The sequence below is a fragment of the Triturus cristatus genome, chromosome 8 (assembly GCF_964204655.1).
Source record: "Triturus cristatus chromosome 8, aTriCri1.1, whole genome shotgun sequence".
NCBI lineage: Eukaryota > Metazoa > Chordata > Amphibia > Caudata > Salamandridae > Triturus > Triturus cristatus.
Window position 1 is genome coordinate 1,650,350,966 of NC_140591.1, and position 21,441 is coordinate 1,650,372,406.

At 47.3% G+C, this 21,441-nt stretch overlaps 1 protein-coding gene across 1 annotated transcript in view; it reads right to left on the reverse strand.

The window, feature by feature from the left end:
• The window catches only part of LOC146808489 (TRPM8 channel-associated factor homolog), a 153,195-nt gene that overhangs the window by 52,060 nt on the left and 79,694 nt on the right, over positions 1–21,441 (reverse strand). The gene's annotated exons all lie outside the window — the stretch shown is intronic.

The following is a 21,441-nucleotide window of genomic DNA, read 5'->3' on the forward strand; positions in this document are numbered from 1 at the left end:
GCCTTTGAGGGCATTGACTGTAACATCCTGTGGAAAAAACTGGAAGAATGGGGCATTCCAAAACAAATTCTTGCAGCAATGGCAGCCGTATACATGGATACATGGGTGAGGATCAATCACTCGTCACCAGACAGATTTCCACTAACAGAGGTTTAAAGCAGGGGTGCATACTCACCCCAACCTTATTCAACCTGTACGCAGCGGATCTAGGAGAAGCGCTACTAAAAGGTAGAACCTTTCCACCATCATTAGGATGGAAAATATTCCCAATAATACATTATGCGGATGACTTGGCCTTGATGGATCGGACACAAATAGCAATGAAGAGGGCCCTGGACATATTACATGAGTATAATAATCGCAATGCCCGCCATGCAAATGCGGGAAAACAAAAGTCCTGATTTTCGGCCGATGTCCTAAAACAGGAACTCAAAAGGAAACTTGGAACACTAAAGGTCGACACAGACTCCAAGTATATTTACCTTGGAGTTTGGCTTATGGACTCAGGGAAACGCACGCAGCAGCCAAAGGCTTTAGGAGCCAAAGCAGCAAAGACCATGTATGCTCTAACTCGTCTCAACCATATGTTACACAGCCACTCGGCACAGGGAATACGAAGAGTAATTGGTGCCAAACTCGTACCAACACTAAGTTACTGCCACCTCGCCTACCCTGGAAGGCTGACAGAGGTACTAGAGCGAAACCACACACCATCATACAAAAAGGTATTCTGCATGCCAAAGCACATACAGCGCACTTTAATACGCCTGAAATTCAATCTCGCAAGCATGGATGTAGCATGCAAAAAATATATAATTAACTATTACTTCCAGATGAGCAGGGCAGATCCTGATTCTTTGCAGGGTGCCCTTATGGCAATGTTCTCGGACAAGTCAAGTGCCTGGGCGAAGTTCTTGGAACTAGCCGCTTCAACATTAAATCTGGATCTAACATCACTGACGGCTCTCCAAATTAGCAAAGCACAACTAAAACGCAAAGTAAAGCTACAAGCTAAGACCTGGAGGGATCCGGATCTAATCAAGGCTAGGAGCATTAGAGGTGCGGAGGAGCTTGCAACATCCCACAAAACCTTTCTTTGCCAATCATATTTAAGAGCAGCAATTGGAAAGCATGCATTTAAGAACATTTTATCATTCAGGCTACTGACTATACCCATTAGAGAGTACAGGGCACATTGGAACAAGTGTGCAGTGACACAGGAACAATATAGGCTGTGCAATTACCACTCTGAATCAGCTGCCCACATCGTATGCTGCTGTGCAAGCTTATCAGGAAAGAGACCTAGGTATCTGAGGCCTATCCTTATGCAACACGAGATCAGATCATGCGAGGGAGCACTACAACTCGTATATACTTCTGACACTCCAAAATACCTAGCACAGGTCGGTAAATTATTCGCGGAAGCGGGCAGAATACTACGAAAGTCTGGGCCACCATCAGGGGGAGCCGATAATTTGCTCAAAATCCTCTCTGGAGTTGTCCCTGTCCCGCTTGACAGTATCCAGTAGAACTGCAGCGCTTGGAGTTGACACTTTTATTGAACGAGCTTGAACATGCCGACTTCCAACTATTAAAAGACTTAGGTTCCATCCCACTCCAAACACTGAGGAACTTGCATAGATTTTGCACAGATTTTAAATGCATCACATTTCCTTATTTGAGCCTATTATTTTCTGTCTGCATGAGCTATTCGGAGGGACAGAACAACTAGACTGGTTAACCAAATAACCATAGCATCCTTCTCGCCACAAGGACTTGATAAGGAGACACTAAAAAAACAAAAACATTTACGCGAGTTTGAGCTATTGGCATTGTAAATGACAATGCCTTTTATTTCTGTTTTTTTTTTAAAACATAAATAAAACACATAGACATTTATAATGCAAATAGCTTAAACTCGCGTAAATGCAATACGTATTGCATCGCAAATGCTTTTGTTTATTTTTTACAGGGGGCTTGGTGAGGTGCACAGTGCTTTTTTTGTGAGCTCTCGTCACCATGCCGCACCCTCCTCACACAGTGAAAATATTTTGCACGTTGGCAGGTATCAAACCCTGCATACCAGCTAACCAACCACAGACTGCAAATATCACCTATCTAAAACTCACGTAACCCTCATTGGGCACGCAATATATTGCAAGAATGCCCAACAAATAAGGTACAATACAACAAAAGCAGTAAATTAGAGTGCAGTGTTTCAAATGATCTGCGTTTTTTGCATCTCCCGGTGTGAGGTGCGTGAGCCTGTACCTGGTATCTGCACGAGGAGGAGGGGACAGTCTTTATGTTGTCTTCTGGCTGGCATCTCCGGGTGTGAGGTGCGTGAGCCTGTACCTGGTATCTGCACGAGGAGGAGGGGACAGTCTTTAAGTTGTCTTCTGGCTGGCATCTCCGGGTGTGAGGTGCGTGAGCCTGGACCTGCAATCTGCACGCGGAGGAGGGGACAGTCTTTAAGTGCTCTGGGCTGGTTTCTCAAACCCCCTTGTAGTGGCCAGGGTCGCTGGCTGCTCTCGCCTTGCACCGTAAGGGGGCTGGTGGTCTGACAAAAAATGCTAGGGCTGCTTTGGGTTCAGAGTCCAGCCCTGGTCCTGGGCACTTGCTGCAAGGGCTGCCAGGTACACAGAGTCACTTGCAATGCCTTCTGTTAAGAGCAAGTCGCACAGTTCAACTTATAGTATAACTGTTCTAGATGACGGCGTGAACATAACATTCCCAGCATGCAATGTGTACTGGACTAAAAGTGAGAACAGTCTAAATACGCCATACAAGACCTGTGAGCTCTTGGGGGGCAGCGATATCCCCAAAAGCTTCTCTTTGACGGCTCACCTACCTTCTGAGGGATCACGGTGCGAGAGAAGCTCACAGCCTTGAAGCAGCCCGTGTTACCATCTACAGTTAATGCACAATTATTTTTGGGCTGTTTTACATGGTGTGAACCCGACCCTTTACATAAGTATCAGTTATGTTAAGCGTTCACTTTTTGTTTTTTTTTGCATGGGGAGATGAAGGGAATTCCTCAGAATCACAGGATGTTTTGCGACGCTGAAACTCGGACCTGGTTCCATCGTCGGCAGCTCTGGCTGTTACACCACATCTAATAAGAAAATAAAGTATAGTGGCTCTACCTGCCTCATCCACGACACACCCTCACTTGGTCTCTGGGTCACAGCAATGAGGGAAGGCAAGCATTTGCACCTATGGCATTGCAAACGGTAGTCATCACGGACAATGGGAGGGAGGGCGGGGGAGGGGAGAAGGCACAGACAATGGGCGGGCGGGAGGAGATGGCACAGACAACAGGAGGGAGGGGGGAGTAGAGAAGGCAGTAGGAGAACCTCATTAAAAAAGAAAATAGTGCTCACAATCTATATAACATGTACCATGTAACACTCGAAGTAAAGGGGCCAGTCGCCGTGGGGGGTGACAAATAAAGAGGAGGCGTTACTAAGGAGAGACTAACAAGTGATGTAGCGCTTAAAAGTTTGAAAATTGTAGGGGTGCGTTATATTCACTGTTAGTCGGCACCCGCATATAACCAAATGTGTACTCAGGTATTTTGTGTGCAATGTATTAAGAATTGTATAACCTATATCGATTTTGATAGAAGTGCTAGCTATGTACAAGCACATTGTAAACGTGCTAGAGAAATTCATAGAGTTTAGCTTACATGAGAATAATGTGGTGTTAGAAATGTGTAACTTAGAAAATGTGTCTGTAGACTGTTTAGTTTAACGTACATGAAAGAAAGATGTAAATGTCAATACTGTGATTTAGACATGCTTGTGTAACCGAAGTAGTGGCCAGAATTCGCATATATCGTTGAGGCGAAAGGCCTGGTATTTTCTTATGTTAGCCAAGGGCAATAGGCCAAAAAGGATTTATTCTAGTAGAGGTTTTAGGCTGTAGTAAATTGCAACTTAAAAGATGTGAAGTATGTCTGCCTTGCATGATCTCACCCCAGGTGCAAGGACAGTTGCTCGTTAGTAGAGAAGCTCTTTGTTCACAAATTGACTTATGTAGTAAAAGCCAGACATGGGAGTGCATTGGAATGTGCCAATCGTAACTCCTAGTGCGGATGGCGTCTGGGACTCAAGGCCAAGCGATGGACGATGGAACTGGACAGCGCTCTGTGGAAAATTTCTGAAAGTCGACCCCGCAGAAGAGGAGGCGCAAAGGGCGTGTTCTGGGATTTGGGGTTCTGTATTAGGGACAGCGCCCCGAGGGTGGAGGTAGATCAGAGCAGCCCGGAGCAGAGGAAGGCTAGGCGAAGGGATAGAGGGGGCAACTTAGACCAAGCTCTCTAAGTGAAGACTTCTTATGAAGTTTCACTCTGGCACCTTTTACTCGACGAGGGTCTCAAGGGATTGCTAAGTAGGGATGTCCCCTAGTGCAGAGTAGGGACAGAGATGGTATGGTTCAGTGTCCCTAGTATCGACATTTGCTTGGTAGTGTTCTACCTCATGCTTTTAGAGATTGTGCTTTTAGTTATTTTTAGCCGTATGCGGATTCTTCGTAGAGTAGCATTTGTGTTAGTGCCTATGTACTTGTTGTGCCTCGTACTGAGGACTTTGTATCTTCAAATCTTTATGTTGATAATAAAAACCAGAGAGCCAAGAGATTAAGTCTCGAGTCCTTGATTATGGCAAATTGTAGGAAGTAATTTTGATAATTGTGTTTTTCCCTCCACGCTATTGGGCAAGTAAAAAGTTCCATCTGACCAGAGTGGGTTCCAGTAGATAATTGCGAGATACTAAAATGGGCCGGAGCAGTTGGTAGCAGAGGATGGTTTCTTTCTGATAGCGAGGGAAGATTAGATAAGGATAAGTGACCCTTGAGGCCCAGAGACGATAAGTGATGGTGAATCATCAGATGGCGAGCAGCAGACGGCAGCAGATGAGCATCGACGGCGAGTAGCAGCGCGGCAGAAAGCAGCAGTTCCAGGAGTGAGTATGAACATAATGAGATGTTGTAGATTGCGGTGTTGATTGTTGTGTGATGTCTTGCGGAGTTGATGTGTATGTCGTGTGATTGTGAGATCAGGCTGTGAGCGCGCGCAGCCCCGGGAATTGTGGTGTAGAAGACACCTGAGATAGATTTTGTTGACCACCCAAAGGAGATCGTGAGGTACCATCGATCACCTGGACCGAGATAGGGGGAGCGAATGCGTGTGTGTATGGCAACTTAACGCTGGTCGTGGGTTGTGGTGTGCAGATCGGAGTGTTAGTAACCTATCAGAGGCGATCTGTCTGGCCGGACGGGGGCAGACGGGCGCCAATCGAGGTCAACAAGGTCGAGAGACTGTGGACGAACAGTCAGAGGCTGTGGACGAACAGCCAGAGAAGTAACTTAATCGGTTATTTCAGTGTATGAATGGGACGAGAGTAAGCGTGAAACGAGTTTGGAGAGGGGAACTGCTGCGAACGAAGGAAGGTGACGTCAGAGAGTGTCGCGCTGTGATAGGCCGGTTGGTGTGAGTCGCGCTGTTATTGGAGGATTTAAGAACAAGAAGCAAACAGAGCGCGAGATCGAATTTGCTCATCATGAAGTGTCTTAGGGCTTTGCGGGAGTTGTGTAGAGGCGATAAGCATGTGGTTGTTCGTGGGGGAGAAGAAGCCCCTCCCGAGGATACCCCGGCACATTACATGGCAAAGAATGTGGGGTTACACACTATAGTTTGGATTGAGAATTGGCACAAGATTACACAAGGTGAAGGGGAACTAGCTTTCCCGAGGTATGGCTCATTTAGATTAGCTGTGCTGTACCAGCTGAAGTCGGTGATGGGGTCCTTAAGACCCTTGCCAAGACCAGCACAGTTTGAAGCATTACATGCGTGGATTAGAGCAGCGCACGACAAGGAAAAGGGAAGAAGTCAGGAAAGGATGAGGAAGTCAATCAGGGCATTTCAGGATGCCAAGTGGGACGCAGCGGAGAAAAGATGGAGAGTGCAGACAATTGAGGAAGCGAAACTGTATCCCGTAATAATAGATTCGACGGGGATACGCCATGTGAAAGCACAGGAGAAGGCACAAGAGGAAGATAGTGATTCCGATGATGGAGTATTGCAAAGATTGTTAGACGAGAGGCCCCCTACTTACAATCCAGACGAAGCGGATGATAGGTGGGGTGAGAGAGGGGAAACTGGAAGGGCAGCAACCCCACCCGAAACCCGGGTAGAAGGGGTGATTTCGTTTGAAGCAGCGAGTTCACCGGGTCAGTCTGTGGCTAGGGGGAGGATTGAAAGAGAGATGAGGTTACCGGATGCCTTGAGGGTACCGGTCACCATTGGACCGATTGTGTCGATATACAGTCCGGAATCAGAGGAAAGAGAGAGGTCTGAACGAGTGGCAGAAAGAACGAGGAGAGAAAGCGGGGAAAGTGGGTTGGAGGGGGCAGCGGCCCGACCTCCCAGCCCTGTACAATGGAGTACACCATTAGCAGCGGTGTCAGATACATCTAGGGGCGAAGAGTACCAGAGATCGGAGAGGCCGAGGACTCTGATGGAGTCGAGATCAGATTTAAGGTCATGGGTACCGCCAGAGCGGCATCTGAGCTGGAATATGGGCCAAGCGGGGAAAGCTCAAGATGACTTTAAGAGTCATTCTGCTCCCATAGAAACACCAGAAGAGAGGAGAGAGAAGGAACCAGAATGCGAATATGATGAGGGACGTGGAGCAAGTTGTCAGGTGTTGAAAGGAGCCTTGAGAGCGGGGACGTTGGATGTAGTCAGGCTCAAGGCTGAGGTGGATGAAATTGTTAATGGAAGCTTACCGCTTGAAAGGATAGTAACATACAATCCGGATGAGCTGTTCTTTATAGCGAAAGATGTGACTCGTAAAGCACGAATCGCACATGAAAAGTTGAGAGGATTGGCGAGAGAGTATGAGGTGGATTTATCCAAGGCTAGGGTGTTGCAAGGAAGTCATAGGATGCATTATACTGAGCGGGAGCTGGAGGAGAAGAGGGTTGTTGGACTGAGGTCACATACTAGAGAACTGATTCTAGCCATGCGGCCATGGTTGACGCTTGATAAGTGGGAAGAGAAATGGTCAAAGAAAAAGACCTCGAGGGGAGCGGAAGGAGGAACTCCGGCAGAGGGGTTGCTATTAGCGAAGACCTTTCCCCTTAGGGAAGTGGCGAATGGAGGATATGTGCATGTACCATGGAGCAGGGGGGATTTGGCATCATTTACGAATGATTTTCCCCGGCTCAGGGAGAAGCCTGCAGAGTGGTACAAGCAAGTCGAGCGTTTTGTTAAGATTTCGAAGGTGTTGTGGATAGACCTGAACACCTTATTTGATATCGTGGTTCCGGGAGATCTGTGGAACGCATGTAAAATTGCTGTTGATTGGCCGGACTATGAGCCTGATAGGAACCTGATTACCAATGGTCCGTCGCCCGTGGTAATGAGGCTGTACGATAAGGTAATTACCTGGTTGAAATCGAAGGTTTCACCTCAAGACATTGATTGGGTGAAAATAGACAGGACGGTGCAGGAGCCAAAGGAGACAGTACATGAATTTTATGAGAGACTTTTGAAGGCTTTTAAGCAGTACAGCGGCCTAGATGAGCTGGAAACGAAGGACATGGGACAGTTTGTGTCTAAGTTCGTGCTGGGTTTGAAGCCCGAGGTCAGTCTCATGATACAGCAGCATTTGATCTGTTGGCAGAATAAGCCCGTGGATGAGATCTTGCGGTACGCCAGGTACTGCACGGATGAGATTGAGTCAAAGCACAAGAAGATGAAAGATAACCTATTGCTCATTCAGATGCAAGCTGCTCAGGGACCGCCGAATGGGGGTCCAGTGGTGCGGAGACAGGGAAATTATCAGACAGGGAATCAGAATGTGCAGGGTCAGGGAAGGCCGAGACCCGTGGACCCCAGAACAGGTATAGAGGTAGCGATCTTGAAAAAGACGACTGCTTGTCACCAGTGTCACCAGGTGGGACACTGGAGGCGCGAGTGCCCTTTGAACCCCTATAATCAGCCGCAGATGGAGGGAGGAATGGGTCAGGTCCCTGGGGCGGAACAGGTACAGACGGTGACGGTACCGAGAATGATGCAAGGGGGGACCGGCGTCTCGCAGGTACAGGTTCCCCAGCCACCCAGAATACAGAACATACAGCAGGGAGCTCGGACTTATTTGCAGATGCCCATGTTCGAAGTGGGAGAGGAGAGGGATGCAGATTTGCTGGCGCAGTTAAGTTTAGGCCAGGATGATGATTGCATACTTAGGGCCATTCTAGAGGTAGATCAGAGAGGACCCTTTGTGGAAGCAGAACTCGATGGACACCCTACTACCTTTTTGGTAGATACGGGGGCTACCAGGTCAACCATAAGATCAGCAGTGGTCCCGGGGGTAGCCCTTTCTGGGGAAAGCATACAAGTGGTTGGAGTGGCGAACAAGAGGCTAGTGAGCCCCTTGACAGAACCGATTCCAGTCAGGATAGGAAACTTTAGGGATCGACATCAGTTCGTGGTGTGCGATTCTAGTCCTGTTTGTTTGTTGGGAAGAGACTTGTTGTGTAAGCTTAATTGCACAATATACTGCACCCCGAAAGGAGTAGAGGTACAGACAAGAGATGATGACGCTACCTTTAAGGTTGCAAATCAGCGGGTGTGCGTGGAAATGTACCCGGCTTTGACAGTGGAGGAGCTTCCACAGGATTTGAGGGAGTCTGTATCGACCAATGTGTGGGATCTAAGCGGAGAGGAGATCGGCTTAGTCAGGGGAGTGGAACCAGTGAAAATACAGGTTAAGCCGAACGCGGAATTCCCGAGAACACCTCAGTATAAACTATCGCCTGAAACGATTGCAGGGATTAAACCTGTGATCGAGTCTATGATTAGACAGGGAATACTGGTGGAGATCATGGGTAGTCCATGTAATTCACCCATTATGGGATTGCAGAAACCGAGTGGGAAGTTCAGGATAGTGCAAGACCTGCGAAAAATAAACGACATAGTTGTTCCATGTTGTCCAGTGGTACCGAATCCATCTGTGATACTGTTCCAGATCCCATGCGAAGCTGGATGGTTCACAGTGATTGACTTGTGTCAGGCATTCTTTTCGATTCCCCTACATGAAGAGAGTAGATTTCTTTTTGCATTTAGGCTAGAGAACCGTATATTAACATGGTGTCGTATCCCACAGGGGTATACGGAGAGCCCGTCGATTTTTAATCAGCTCCTAAAGAAGAACCTTGAAGGTCTTGTGTTGCCGAAAAACTCTGTTTTGGTGCAATACATTGACGACCTGCTTGTCGCGTCAGAGACAGAAGACGCTTGCAGGGTCGATACCATTGCATTGTTGAATTTTCTGGGAGAAAATGGTCACAAGGTGTCTCCAAACAAGCTGCAATACTGTTTACCTGAGGTACAGTATTTGGGGCACAGAATCGAGAAGGGTAAAAGGAAAGTGTCTCCAGATCGCATTGATGCGATTCTGAGAATGCCAGTTCCCTCGACGCAGAGGGAAGTTAGAATGTTTTTGGGAATGGTGGGTTATTGCCGCCAGTGGATCCCAAACTTTTCCTTTGAAGCAAAGCCTTTACAGCGGCTGACGCGAAAGGATGTAAGTGATCCGGTACCATGGGACGACGACTGTTTGAAATCATTTCTGAGGCTGAGAGAAGCCTTGTGTAGCGCTCCTGCGTTGGGAATGCCGGATTATAACAAGGCATTTGCATTATTCTGCTGCGAAAGAGAAGGTTGCGCATTAGCAGTGTTAACCCAGAATCATGGAGGTGTCCGTAGACCAGTTGCCTATTTCTCAGCTACTTTAGATCCAGTAGCTTCTGCGTTGCCCGGATGTCTCAGATCCGTTGCGGCAACAGGTGTCAGCATCGAGAGATGTGAGAGCATTGTGATGGGGCATCCTCTTACTGTACATGTGCCACACTCTGTTGAATTGTTGATGACTAGGACTAAAACACAGCACCTCACGAATAATAGGCTGACTCGTTATGAGCAAGTTATTCTTGCAGCCGATAATGTGACATTGAAGAGGTGTGCTGTTTTAAATCCTGCTACATTGTTACCTGTTCCAATTATAGATGATAATGAAGATTGTGAGGACCATGATTGTCTCGACGTTACGGAACTATGCACCAAACCGAGACCTGACATTGTTGATGAACCGCTCCCAGTGTCAGATGAGATTTTCTTTGTGAACGGTTCATGTTTAAGGGACAGTGTTGGTCGATTGAGAGCAGCGTTTGCTGTATGTACCATCACGGGGGTGGTTGAAGCCGCTTGTTTAGAAGGAGTACACTCCGCGCAGGTGGCTGAGCTCATTGCTCTGACTCGTGCCTGTTTGGCAGCTGAGAAGATCCGTGTAACTATTTACACAGACAGCCAGTATGGGTTTGGTGTGGTTCATGACTTCGGACAGCTATGGTCCCAGAGAGGGTTTATGACGTCTTCAGGTTCTCCCATAAGAAATGGTGATCATGTACGGAAACTGTTAAAAGCATTGCAAGGTCCTGATGAAATTGCTGTTGTTAAATGTGCTGCACACACGAAGGGAAATGATTTTGTCTCGTTGGGAAACAATTATGCTGATGAAGTAGCCCGATTTTGTGCAGAACAGGGATGCAACTTCACGGAGACCCACATTGAGGAAACTGGGGAGGAGGTGGTGTATGGTCAGATGTTAGCAATGGCAGACTCATGGGAAGAACTGAAACAGCTTCAGGAAGGGGTCTCGGATCAGGAACGTGACAGCTGGATACGAGCTGGATGTGAGAAGGGAGATGTGGATATATGGGTTTCGAATGATGGACGAGCGGTGTTGCCGGAAAGGTTGTTGAATCCCATGGCGAGGTTGATACATGGTGCTGTACATCTTGGTAGGGATGCCATGATGAGAGTGTTTCGTCAGACTTGGTACAACCCGAAGTTTCGTGCAGTGGCTGAAACCGTGTGCCAGAGGTGTGCCACTTGTCAACAGATGAATGTAGGGAAAAGAACTGCTGTGACGTTGAGCCACATAGGGAGGTCGGGGGGACCTTTCAATAGGATGCAGTTGGATTTTGTCGAAATGCCGAAGTGTAATGGGTTGAGGTATATATTAGTGATAGTATGTGTCTTTTCCAGGTGGGTGGAGGCATACCCTACACGCAGATGTGACACACTCACAGTAGCGAAACTATTATTGAGAGAACTCATTCCAAGGTACGGGTTCCCGACGTCCTTTGAATCGGACAGAGGAACTCATTTTCACAGCGAAGTTATGAAGTTGCTTTGTGCTGCTTTGAATATAGATCAGAAGTTACACTGTAGCTATAGACCGGAAGCTTCAGGGATAGTGGAGCAGGTGAATGGAACTCTGAAGGCTCGGATGGCAAAAGTGTGTTCGTCTACGTCTCTGAAATGGCCTGACGCATTACCTTTGGTCCTTATGAGCCTTCGAAGTGTGCCTGATAAAAGGACTGGGTTGTCACCCCATGAAATCCTCATGGGAAGAGTGATGCGTTTGCCTGCAATACCTGCTACTGCTCTGATAAATATCACTGATGATATGATCCTGGACTATTGTAAAGGCCTTGCTGACGTGGTCCGTTCTGTGTCTCAGCAGGTGCAGACAGCAACGGTTCCAGCTGCGAGTGACCGGTGCCACGACCTGGACCCAGGCGATTGGGTCCTAGTCCGAAAGCACGTGAGGAAGAGTTGTTTGGATGCTAGGTGGCGTGGTCCTTTTCAAGTGATCCTTGTCACGAACACAGCCGTCAAGTGTGGAGGTTTACCGAACTGGGTGCATGCTTCTCATTCCCGTAGAGTTCCAGCACCCTTGGAAGAAACAGCCCCTCTCGAGAATAAAGATCCCAGTGAGCCGACAGAGCCTCCTGAGAGGGTCAGTCAAGCTGTAAGGGTTGCTGAAGCGGCTGATGGTGCACTGAATCGAGTTGGGGAAGAGCGTGAAAGAAGTACTGACCCAGAAACCGGCGAAGGAGCAAGAGGTGCAGTGGGTAGTACAGAATCAAGTTCTGCCGAAGAGGAGGAGGTCAGTGCACAGGGTATTGAAGAGAAGACCGGAGGTGCTACCGAAGCAGAAAGGGTTTGGCCCGCAAGACAGAACCGGGTAAACCTGAGGTTGGCTCCGGACACAGATCTTGCACCAGTTTCGGAAGAGCCAGAAGAAGAATCAGGAGACGAGGAGAATTCTCAAGGTGGTGTGAGAAGGTCCAAGAGAACTAGAGTGCCAAGTCGGAAGTACGCTTCACCAGAGTGGGCATATCAAGTGACTGATGCGAGGGTTACCGAGCACGGGAAGATTGAGGTCGATGACATTGGTCAACAGTGTCCCGCTCCAGAGAGTGGAAGTATTGCTGAAAGTTCCGGGATTGGAGATCGAAGGAATTTTGACGATTCATATTCCGAGTCCGCCATTCCTGAGTGTCATTCGAGGTATGATCTTGGACAATTTAGAGTTCCCGATGTTCACAGCTGTGCCAGATCCACAAGAACTGATCATCCTTAAGCTCGAACTATTGCAGGGAGTCCTGGAACTGTTGGGACCAGCGGTTATGTTGGACTGATTTGAGAGGGTTGCAAGCAGAGAAGAAGATAACCTAGATCCGAGCGGAAGAAGAACAAAATTAGGGATTTTTCCGTTATAGAACGAAGAAAAGTTAGGGAGGTTTGCCTAAGTTCACGAAAGAGACATTAATGAGAAAGAGACTTATCCTTTCAGAGACTGTATTGGACACTGAGTATATTCCGAAGATGGCAGATCCTGCAAACCCACATCGTAGGGCTAAATTGATAATAGGCACATTGATAGGAGTCGTGATAGTCACTATATTTGCAGTAGTAATAAGTTCATACATGGTGGCTCACAGGCAAGAGGGGAAGGTTCAGGGAGCACCCACACCTATTACCCCAGGGCAGAGTGGTGTCAGTATTAGAGAACAGGAAATATCGAAGTTGAGGGATGATCGCAGACCCCACATGGATTTGTCGAGGGGTGATTTTAAGCTTAACGCGTATGCAAGGTTGCTGTATGAGTATGTTGATGCGATGGATGTGAAGGATTGCTATGTGTGCATGCAGTTGCCTGCTTCAGTGGATGAGGGTATCAAATATCATCATCTCCCATTGACATATGGGATTTCTTGTAGTTTATTGCTCAGTCTATTTTATGACAGGAGGCAGTTCGAGTATTTCTTTTCAAATTTTGATACGGTACTTCCTGAAGTTCCAGCAATCAAACATCTGAATAAGTATGACTATTATAAGAAAGAGGACAGACTCCTGAAGTATTTTAGACCGACTGTGAAGTTGGATACTGCGCATGCTCACAGGAATAACCTGACATGTGCGTTGTCTGAGACGGAGAAGAAATTCATTGACCAAGTAGAAGACAGGTATAGGAAATTGACCCAGACCCGAGACACCGGAGATAGCCCAGTAGATTGGACCGAGGAGGAGAGAGCTCATAAGTCTAAGGGAAGCTATGGACCAATAGCGTTAGATGAGTTACAGAGAGGGAATTTGTGTATCGGACGGCCTCAGTCTGATACGGATAAGGTCGCAGTAGGACATAGCACCTGTTCTCAGACCTTCACCATGGAAGCCTCTGTTAAGAACTTTATGCAAGGGGTGGTACAAGTAATTCCGACAGTGTATTATGTATGTGGAAAGAATGCGTATGTCAGATTGCCTGCAAATTGGTATGGCATATGTTATTTGGCCATCATATTCCCGAAGATTTATCATACAGAGGATTTGGAGTTGCTAGAGACGAGACGTCAGTCTAGAAAACGTAGGGCTACAAACGCAGGTGCAGTGATTGGGGACATATACGGAGCAATGATACCTAGTATGGGTGTGGTGTTGAATGACGTGAAGATCAGGAGGTTGGCGACCGTAGTTGATGAGTTGTCTATGAATACGGCGAGGTCTTTGTTGTTGGTGGCTGGAGAGATGTTGTCGATACGGAATATGGTTATGCAGAATCGCCTTGCTTTAGACGTGTTATTAGCCAAAGAAGGCGGAGTCTGCAAATTATTGAAGGTTCAGGAATGCTGCACATATATTCCAGACAACACGAAGGAGATAGGGAAGTACATAGATAACATCACAACTATTCACAAGGAGATTATGGATTTGACAGAGGAGAATGTGTGGGAGAAGATTGGACAAGGATTTGGAAGAGTGGGAACTTGGTTTGCGAATCTGGGAAGAGGATTTCTGGGATCAGTGTTGAAGCCAATTATCATTGCTGTGGTTTGTGTGATTTGTTTGTGGGGATGCGTGAAGGCATGGAAGTGGTATCAAGGAGGCAAGGTTGAAAGGGCTCTTAGGGCAAACGAGAAAAGAATGGCGAAGCTCCAGGAGCAGCAATACGAGAGTCTTAAGAGAATGGAGGGAGTTCGACATGGCAAAGTTATGACTAGCGCGGTTTGAATCAGTTCTGAAGAAGAGAAATGTAATGGTGTGATGACGGATTTCATCAAAGGGGGGAACTGATGTAGCGCTTAAAAGTTTGAAAATTGTAGGGGTGCGTTATATTCACTGTTAGTCGGCACCCGCATATAACCAAATGTGTACTCAGGTATTTTGTGTGCAATGTATTAAGAATTGTATAACCTATATCGATTTTGATAGAAGTGCTAGCTATGTACAAGCACATTGTAAACGTGCTAGAGAAATGCATAGAGATTAGCTTACATGAGAATAATGTGGTGTTAGAAATGTGTAACTTAGAAAATGTGTCTGTAGACTGTTTAGTTTAACGTACATGAAAGAAAGATGTAAATGTCAATACTGTGATTTAGACATGCTTGTGTAACCGAAGTAGTGGCCAGAATTTGCATATATCGTTGAGGCGAAAGGCCTGGTATTTTCTTATGTTAGCCAAGGGCAATAGGCCAAAAAGGATTTATTCTAGTAGAGGTTTTAGGCTGTAGTAAATTGCAACTTAAAAGATGTGAAGTATGTCTGCCTTGCATGATCTCACCCCAGGTGCAAGGACAGTTGCTCGTTAGTAGAGAAGCTCTTTGTTCACAAATTGACTTATGTAGTAAAAGCCAGACATGGGAGTGCATTGGAATGTGCCAATCGTAACTCCTAGTGCGGATGGCGTCTGGGACTCAAGGCCAAGCAATGGACGATGGAACTGGACAGCGCTCTGTGGAAAATTTCTGAAAGTCGACCCCGCAGAAGAGGAGGCGCAAAGGGCGTGTTCTGGGATTTGGGGTTCTGTATTAGGGACAGCGCCCCGAGGGTGGAGGTAGATCAGAGCAGCCCGGAGCAGAGGAAGGCTAGGCGAAGGGATAGAGGGGGCAACTTAGACCAAGCTCTCTAAGTGAAGACTTCTTATGAAGTTTCACTCTGGCACCTTTTACTCGACGAGGGTCTCAAGGGATTGCTAAGTAGGGATGTCCCCTAGTGCAGAGTAGGGACAGAGATGGTATGGTTCAGTGTCCCTAGTATCGACATTTGCTTGGTAGTGTTCTACCTCATGCTTTTAGAGATTGTGCTTTTAGTTATTTTTAGCCGTATGCGGATTCTTCGTAGAGTAGCATTTGTGTTAGTGCCTATGTACTTGTTGTGCCTCGTACTGAGGACTTTGTATCTTCAAATCTTTATGTTGATAATAAAAACCAGAGAGCCAAGAGATTAAGTCTCGAGTCCTTGATTATGGCAAATTGTAGGAAGTAATTTTGATAATTGTGTTTTTCCCTCCACGCTATTGGGCAAGTAAAAAGTTCCATCTGACCAGAGTGGGTTCCAGTAGATAATTGCGAGATACTAAAATGGGCCGGAGCACAAGCCTACTGATTAATCAGAAGCCAGCATTTAGGACAATGACACAAGCCAATGGCAAACATGGGCGGAGAGTGGACGAGGTTTCTATTCGCTACTCGTCTACAATACGTTTCGCAGAGCAGCGCATGCTCGCTGGGTCAGGCTTGACCTAAAAACTCGCCAAAATATCCAAGAAAAACATGGCAGAATACGGTTCCAGTGAAAGGGACGAAAGAGTGCCCATAAATGCATTTTTTAAAGTGCATTGTCCCAATTTTAGCCCATAAAGAAAATGTTGCTTGCACTTTGAGCCAACACCACTGAATGATTTTACACAAATATTAGTATGAAAGTAGGATTTTACTGTAGGGTCTGTGTTCTTTCCCCAAAACATACCCAATTGGCATCTCTGGTCACATGTCAGCCCCTTGTAACTGATACCACAGGTACCCAGGGCACTTTGATCAGAGAAGGGCTCTAAGGGCTGCATCGCCTATTGTGCCACCCTTAGAGGTCCTGTACCACTACACTCACACACTGCCTTTGCAGGCAGCGTGTTTTGGTGCAAAACAAAGTGAAAAGTCGGCATGGCACACATCCCTGTGTGCCATGACTACAAAGCACTGCGCTGGCCTAGGTCAGCCACCCCTCCAGCTGGGTGCACTATGCAAGTGGTGAGGGCACAAGGTCATGAGCCCTGTGCCCCTACAGTGCTCAAGTCCATTCTTGGGCATTGTAAGTGCAGTGTTGTCATTAAGAGTATATGGTGCTGGGAGTTTGTCATTACGAACTCCACAGCACCATAATGGCTACACTAAAAACTGGGAAGTTTGGTATCAAACTTCTCAGCACTAAAACCCACACTGATGCCAGTGTGGGATTTAATGTAAACTGCCCAACATCTTAGAGATGCCCCCTAAAACTCGACCAACGTCTAGTGACCTGACTGCTTCTCTCGGGGGCCTGAAACAATGCACATCCTGGGACGAGGTGCCAAGCCTCCCCCCCAGGATGGGCAGGGTTCACGAAGGAGAAGCATGCTGCCTTTGTGAGCCTCTCCAGACCATTTGCTGCTTTCAGCAACTTGTCCCCACTGGTTCTCCCCCCACTTTGGGCAGGAGAACCGGCGGGAAAAACAAGTGAGGAAGAGAGGTGTGCCCACCTCTGCCAACTCCACCCCTCAGGTGGCGGAGGCGAGGTGACGCACAACCTTGAGTCCCCGCCATCTTGAGGATGGGGGACCCAGCCAACCAGGGACAGGCTCCTGCCCCCTCCCACTGGTGAGTGGCAGAATTTGGGGTGTACCCACCCCAGGGAAGGGACCCATTGGTCCCTGCCCTTTACCTACCTGTAACACCCCTACATCTAGTATTTAGGGGGTACCGTGAACCTTGCTTCCTCAGATCCAGTAACGACACGAAAAGAAGATAAGAAGAAGGACTGAAGAGCCATGCAGAGCTAACAAGCGGATGACGCCCACTGACTTGGTCCCAGCCCTACAGGCCTGTCTCCCCTCGAACCTGCTCCTGCGAAATCCTGGTGTGTCCTGCAGCCAGCAACCTCAAAAACCCCGGAGGACCTGCCTGCCTTCACTTCAAATACTGAATCTCCTGTGAACACTGGACTTGTTCAAACTGCAGCTTCTGGCTCCGGTTCGGTAACCGCAAATCCAGCCCACTTTGCATCCGCCGAACCCGGCCCGCGCTTGAGTGGAGAAACACCACAAGTAGGTCACCCCGGCGATCCTTACCCAAGATCCGGTGACTCCTGACCTGCCTCAAGCCTTCAGATGATGCCTGCAGCCTCAATCCAGAGGATCCACTCTACCGCGACCAGAGCGGGTAAGAAAATCCGACCCTAAAAGGCACCCCTGCACCTGACGCCCCACGGCCTTGTGTGCCCAAACCAACGGTGCCTATCCAACCCAAGACATCCTTACTTACCCCTCGAAGTGGTGGTCGCACCTGGAAGATCCTCGTCCCCGAGCCTGCAGTGTTTCTTCAAACCGGATGTTCTCCATAGAAAACATTAGGGTGCCCGACTTCGAAACAGCACTCTGCACCTGGCCGCCCAAGTGCCGCTGAGGGTGCACTTTTTGTGCCTACTTCTTTCTCCATTTGCCCTGGGCTAAAGTCCCAGAGCTTTGCTCCCACAAGCCTGTGGCCTGCTTGCCAGCAGCCACCAACCGTAGACCCCCTATCCTCCAAAGGAACATTGGGCCTCAACACTATGCAGCCGGCCGCACTAGTGCCGCTGAGGGTGCAACTACAGTGCATCACTGTCCCTGGGGGACCCCTGAGTCTAACCCCAGAACCTTAACTCCCACAGTCGAAAACTTACCTGAGAAGCAATAATCTGTATTTCCTCCATGGGATTACATTGACACTTTTTCCTGAAAATGTTTCTAAGTGTGGAGTTTTAAAAACTAAAGAAATGCTTTTACAATTGTACGATTTAACCAAAACGCCTTTACTCACCTATTTACAGGAAATGTCCCAATGCTGCATCCAGGCATACAGCACTGAGAAAGAAAAGTAATGCAAAAGTAATTTACCTGTATTTTACTGTAAATCCCATTCAAGTCTATGTACTGTATTAACAAGTGATTGCATTTCCCTGAAACAATAATGTGAGTCAAACCAAAGTACATTTCCAAATGCAACACAACTGTACAACATCCAGCATTTATTACTGCAAAGTATTTATTGCTTACCCGTGCCAGGCTTGCTAGGTTCTAGAAATAAAATACCTAAAAGAATATTTTTATACAAAAACAGTTGGCCTAGAGTTCAGTTCTTGAGTGTGTGAATTAATTTGCTGACTGAGTGTGTACATCAGATGCTTAACACTGTCCTCTGATGCTGCCTTACTGCTCGACCACTCTACCACAAATAGAGAGTAAGGTTCTATCTAACTTTAACCTCTGCCTACCTTTGGGGACACTTGGACTCTAAACACACTGGGGCAGATTTATGAGCCCCTTGCGCCACTTTTGCGTCACTTTTAACATGGGAAAAGTGACGCAAAAGTGGCGCAAGGGGCTCATAAATCTGCCCCACTTTATCTCATTTTGGTGCAGTATACATAGAGCCAGTTTCTTACATTTACTTAAAGTGTGCTTTTGCTGGACTGGTGTAAATCCGTTCAGTAATTTGCTAAAGTGTCATGTGGGATCGAAAGGGTTAACACTTGCTTATCTTGCCAGCAGAAACACCATTTGATTTGCATATAACTTTGGCATAATTTGACTCTTGGTATTTTTTTCAATTCGTGCAGATCCAGCAAAAGGGGTGGAGGGGGGGCAATAACCATTAATTTGCTAATAAATTTGGTGGTGTGACCAATCTGTTCCAGATTGTATTTATTAATAAGTGACACAGCTAGATGGATGTGTGTGAAATTTGGCAGAGGAATAGCATGTCTAGCAGATCTGGAGGTATCCCTGTCATGCAGTTCCATCAAAGGTGGGGGCGATTTCAAGGGGGAGGGGGGTGAAGAGAGTGCAAAAGCAGGATTCATTTTATAAGAAATTGTGCATGGTTTGATGAAACCACACAAAACTCTAGGGACTTTTATATACAGGGTTTAGCTTTCTGAAAGAGATAAAAGGGGAAAATAAAGGTTTAAAGCCACAGTCTCTCTGGGACTCTTTAATGAACCTGCATGACTTTGGCGGCCAACAAATTAAGCTCAACCCAAGGCGCGACAGGGCGTGAACAAGCAGCCGTCCCCGGACTCAGCCAGGGGGCTGTGATAGCAGGCCTGGTGTACACGGCCTGAATGGCTGCATAGGTGACAGACCATCAGTCATGAATTTCAGAGCTTTTTCGGTTTTCACCAAACCATGAGTTTCTTTTAACTAGGTTTTCTTTAGTGAAGGAATGTTATTAATTAATGTTCTTGAGTACAAGACCCAAGCAGACAACTAGGCCCGTCTGGCTTCTGAAGATCTTCTCGCAAGAAATATTACAGCGCAAACATTCTCCCCCAGGGCGAAGCGGGAACGCAACACCAACACACGTGCCTACCAAAGAAATCAGTGAGGTGCATTTAACAATATGCCTTTCTCACAATATTCAACCCATAAAAGCCTATGTCAGTATCAATAGGCAAGTGAACCATCCTTTCATGCTCAACAGATCAACCTCGCAGAGTCAGACATAACTTTCCCCATGAAGCATGAAGTCTAAAGCCTTCCCCGTGGCTTATCACCAAGGACTGCTTCCAGAGTGTTACACAAACTGGCAACCGTCCGGCAGACACTTAGAAATGACAAGTATCTATAGTACTGCAGAAGGCAAACAAAAACAAAAACACTACCTCCCTCAAAAAGGCATAGCAAGGTCCATCACCAATGAAATCTTCTGCCCCCCCCCCCCATGGTTTGTGGAAGGGGCTGACCAGCACCAACCAACGTGTCTACTACAAAGGGGGGTCATTTCACGCAACGGAACAGAAGCTGCAAGAAACAGACGCCATTAAATGCCTGTGCACTCTACCGAATGATGTCCACAATAAACCAGCCAGGCCTCCTGCCTTTGTCTCAACTTTTCATAATAAACAGATCAGACCTATGGTATCAGACATAACTTAACCTGCGAAACAATCTATGAGCATCTCAGGCCCACAGTGCCGCCGTTCTGCAGAAGGTTTCACACAAGGCAACTACCGGCATTCAGTTATAAAATTACAAAAAAGAATATAACCTGTTGAAGGACCCGTCTGTCAGCTAGGCTGACAGGCCCCAGAACTGTGGCCTACGGGTACTCTGTGAACTTCAAAGTAATGTACCCCTTTTAAAGATTTACTGCCCTTAAACAATCCAACCGCTGGTGCCTTCCCTCTGTAACATACGATGTTCACTATAAATATGCCAGGCCTTCTGCCTTTATTGTAAACTTGATATAATAAACAGACAGGCATCTAAAGACGTCATCGGTCTGCCTCCACATCCAACTGTATTGAGAATAGATATTCCATGAGGCAAGAAGTTGAATACAGGCACTCTTTCAGCGGAAGCAGCCAAATCCGGCCCAATCACGGCTGTCCTCAAAGCAATCAACGTGGGCAAAAGCGAAGCCTCTCGCTCAGCAGTAGTCCTGAAAACTCTTGTTGAGCACACGATGCGGCACTCAAGCCAGACCTAAAGAGCGTCGATGCCATGACGCAGCGATGAGGGAGCTCCGCGTGTCCAGTACGGAAACAGAGAAGACGCCCTAAAGCTGCCCTGACTCCGAGTTTGGGACAGATACATGTAGTGTTCAGACTGTCCACGCTCACGCTCTAGTTTAGAGTGTTATTGCTCTAAGAGAGTTCTAGGTTCCATGGTGGGTTGTGGATTATAGGCGGTTGGGGATTGATTCAATACACAAACGTCATCGGGCGGGGCCCTTCTGCGCTTCAGTGGATTCCCCAGACCTGAATTTGTATTTTTAGGTCTCATCTACGCAGCGCGCATGCGCTGCACAGGAAGAAGACCTATAGAAATCGCTTCGGCTTTTCCGCCAAAAACGTGCACGCATTGCATTGCTTTCAATGGCAATGCGTGCACGTCTAGTGATTCCCTTCCGGGAGCGAGCTTTGGCAACATACGTTTGCTCTCTCCCGCAAGGGAATCGCTGTGTTTTCTCTCTCACTCCCCACACCCCTCCCACTTGTTAGCCCAGTAG